This window comes from Tupaia chinensis, unplaced genomic scaffold, assembly GCF_000334495.1.
Source record: "Tupaia chinensis unplaced genomic scaffold, TupChi_1.0 Scaffold000294_5, whole genome shotgun sequence".
NCBI classification, from domain to species: domain Eukaryota; kingdom Metazoa; phylum Chordata; class Mammalia; order Scandentia; family Tupaiidae; genus Tupaia; species Tupaia belangeri.
This window is the reverse complement of record NW_006159782.1, coordinates 2,956,188-2,960,162: the sequence shown is the minus strand read 5'-3', so window position 1 is coordinate 2,960,162 and position 3,975 is coordinate 2,956,188. Positions and strand designations below refer to the sequence as shown.

The 3,975-nt window shown below is 45.1% G+C and overlaps 1 long non-coding RNA gene across 1 annotated transcript in view; it reads right to left on the bottom strand.

The window, feature by feature from the left end:
- LOC114008165 (uncharacterized) overlaps positions 1 to 3,953 on the bottom strand; it is a 28,395-nt gene extending 24,442 nt beyond the window's left edge. Inside the window, exon 1 of the long non-coding RNA XR_003549727.1 lies at positions 3,793 to 3,953. This is a non-coding gene — a long non-coding RNA (uncharacterized LOC114008165). The remainder of the gene's footprint in view (positions 1 to 3,792) is intronic.
- Positions 3,954 to 3,975: the final 22 nt, after the last annotated feature.

Here is a 3,975-nt window from a genome sequence, read left to right as displayed (position 1 = left end):
TCTGTGCTTCAATTTTCTCACCTGTAAAATAGCGATCATAATAATTTTTCCAAAGGATTACATATTCATTTAAAGTATACATACAATATTTAGCACAGAGCTCATCACATAGCAAATGCTATTTTTAATAATCATGAATCTCTTAATCTTTAGTAGCTCCCCTTTAGCTACAGAATAAAATCTGAAATCGTTACCATTTGGCCCCAACTCCTCTTTCTTTCCAGTCCCTTCTCCCCACTCGTTAACACTAGCTATCATTTAATGGCCACTCTCTATGCCAAACATTCTGCTCAGAGGGGTTTATCCATCCATTTGCTTCCTTTATTTCTTTTTAATAATTATTTATTTTATTTTATTTATTCATTCATTTATTTTTTTAGTTTGACCAGAGAGAGACAGAGGGTAACAGTGAGAAAGAGAGGAAGTGAGAAAGGAAGCCACAGAATCAGGACTCGAACCCTGGTCAGCCATCTGGGAGTGTCCAGCGCCTTAACCACCACACTACCTGCTGGTCCCCTGCCTCCTTTATCTTTAATTTGCCATGCAAATTTCTCTTGCCAGAGAAAGAGAGAACGAGAAATGGCATGTGGTCATGCCACAATCCCTTCTCCTCCATCTCTCCACCCTGTCAGTATTTGGGGCATGCATGCATACACACCTGGAGTGTTTTGCAAGCTGCTAGGTCCAGAACTCAAATCACATAGTTGGCCCTGTGGGATCGGCTCCCTTAACCACTAGGCCACAGGGCCCACCCTCCCTTCTTGAACAACCCCATAGAGACAGGACTTCTTACTGCCTGTATGTCACTGAAGATGAACTCAAGGCCCAGCAAGGAGAATAGCTTTTCTGGTAACACACAGCTAATACCTGGACAGCTTGAACCCATTCTAGGATTCTCTGTCACAGAAGTGTACACTCTTATTGACTGGTCTCTGAAACCCTTGTCATGCAAAGTTCAGGCTGAGAGCCAGTACTCCAGTGTTGCCTGGGAGCTTGTTAGAACCTCAGAATCTCAGGCCTCACCCTAAACCCACTAAATTGGAGTCTACTTTGTTTATTTTATTATTTTTTAGAGGTTTCTGCTTTAGAGTACATGTGCTCTTCAGAGAGAGAGAGGGAGAGAGAGAGACAGTCAGTATCAGTGAGAGGGAAAGTGAGAAATCACCCCCCAGGGGGATAGCCATGCCACAATCCCTTCTCCTTCATTCTGCTCCCGGAATCTTGGGCACGCATGCACACACACCCAGCATACTTTTCAAGTCACTAAGTCTGGGACTCAGATGATGGTTGGCCATGTGAGAATCCCGTGATGTAACCACCAAGCCATCTGCTGGCCCTGGAATCTATATTTTTCAGGAGACCCTTTTCAGGTGATTAATATGCATGGTCAACTTTTAGAGGCACTTTTAGAGGTGTAAACCACTTTCTACCAGTCAGACAGAAATACTCATTAAATCAGGTATGTGAGATCTTTTAATCCCTACAACAATCTGGGAGGTCAGGTGAGGTTGGCATTATTATCCCATTTATCAGATGAAGACGCTAAGGCCGGAAAGGTTAAATGTCTTGAATTGAACCTTCTTTGCCTAATGCCAAGCATAATCTCAACTCCCTCCACCTGGACCTCCACCTGGACTGTCCTCAACTGGACTCCCCACTTTGAATTCTTATTCTTTTAAACTCCCTTTAAAATCTCTCCCCCTGAGTAAAGTCCTTCTTATCCACATTGCACTGGGCAGATTAATTGCTTCCTCCTTCATAGTCCTTACGACTCTCTTCACGATCCTTTCTCTTGGCCTTAATTCATTCTTAAAGATGTATTTGTAAAAGGCCAGCAGGTGGCGTAGTGGTTAAGGCACTGGACTCCTACCTGGCCTATTGCAGTTTGAGTCCCAAACCTGGTGGCTTATAACTCACTCTGGGCGCATGTATGTGCGTGACCAAAATCCTGAGAGTAGAATAGAGGAGAAGGGGTTGCAACGTGGCCATCCCACCCGGGGAATGATTTCTCACTTTCTCTCTGTCTCTGTCTCTGTCTCTGTCTCTCAGTGTTTCCAGTGAGCACACACACCCTATAGCAAAAAAATCTCTTTAAAAAAAGATATATTTCTCTTCACAATCTAAATGATGTATAGCGATTTAATGTATGAATAATAATAAAAAATAAAGAAAGAAAGAAAGAAAAAAAATTTTATGGGGCTATCCCTGTAGAGCTGTATCCCACATGGCCAACTAAGGTTCAAATCCCTGCACAGTGGTTTAGAAAAGTACACCAGGCATGTGGGTGTGCATGCCTAAAGTCTTGATGGGAAGGAGAAATGGAGAAAGGATTAAGGTGTGACCATGTTGCATTAGGGGATTCTCTCTCTTTCTCTGGTGAATACACCACCCTCTGGCAATAAAAAAATAAAGAAATATTCATATGTGTTGAGCACAAAATGCATGCTAGGTACATAGTAGACATTGAACAAATATTTGTCCAACCAATTTGTTCCCAAAGCATTTCTGACTGTGTTGATCAAAGCACTTCCATTATACTTACTTACGTTATCCTCCTCTGGTGTGTCTGTTCCCCTTACTGCCCTGAGCTCCTCTGTGTCCTCAGGGCACAGGCTCTGGCATCTTGTAGGGCCTCAAGTCTTTAGGACAGAAGTTAAATGCTCTCCTCTCTAAACATGTAATTTGTCTCAACTCAAGAGGAAACTATTACTTGGATTGAAGCCTTCTAATTCCCAACTGTGGCATAGGATAGGTCACAGGTATCTTACTGCTCATCAGCCTGCCCAATCTTAAACTGTCAAAGGCTGCCAAAGGTGACTACTGTCACAAAATTTGCAGATATTTGAAAAAAAAAAAAAAACAAACTTCATTCTTCCAGCCATCAAAGGAAGGCCTAGAAATGGTAAACAACCTCTTCAAATCCCCCAAGGGAGAGAGGTGTTAAAACCAGGTCCCTAATTACCTACCATTTCACAGGGGAAGGACAAAGGGCCAGGGTGGCTATGATACAGGGTATGGAGAAGCCAGCATTCCCCCTGCACTGCCTCTCTGTGACCGCTGCTCCAGGAAAGCCACGTGGCCAGGCCTCCATTTCCTCATCTGTAAAATGAGGGGGTTGGACTAGTTTCTAAAGCTCCTTCCAGCTCTAAGACGCTGTGCTATAAAACGAGAAAAATGTGAACCTTTGGTTGCTATGATCTGGAAATATTTTGAATGTAGAGAATCAAATTGTACAGCAGTGCTCGAGCAAAATAATATGTTAATGACTAAGAAGATTGTGTTTAATCCAATGGGAAACAGCAGAACTGCTGCTGGTGTGTGTGTGTGTGTGTGTGTGTGTGTGTGTGTGTGTGTGTACACGCTTATTCAGCTTCCTTCCTTGAACTCAAACATGTATTTTGAATCAATAATATAGTCATCAGGCCTCTGGCAGCCTATCTTGCCCAAACACACCGAGACACAGACACATACACACCACTTCAAATTAAATGGGGGCAGAGGGGGTTTCACTGCTGCTCCTTACAGCCTTTCCGTGTTTGGGTGTTTTTTTTGTTTTTTTTTTTTTTAATTTAATTTTTATAGTGAAGGTGCTAGACTGACAGCCCCTGGAAGCCTCTGACCTCAGAACTGGGATGCGTGGGCAGGGAGCTCTCATTAGCATTTTGCTTCCCCACACAGAGGCTTGCTGTCACAGTGCTGTCCAGCAGCAGGGACCCCAGACCCCCAATGGGGGAGGGTTCGGATCGGCGCTCCCCCACGCGCCTAGGCCAAAACACGTGCTCTGGGCCTTACCTGCGCAGGGGAAATGAACCAGCACCTGCCAGGTGTCCGGCGGGGGCCGGCGGCAGGAAGGCGTGGATGCGCCCTGTCCCTCATGGAAGGGTCGGCCTGGGAGGCGGACGTGGGCCAGAAGCCGCACGCGGCCGTAACTACCGCCCCGCTCCGGGTTTCTTCTCGACCCGGCTGGGGCCCGCA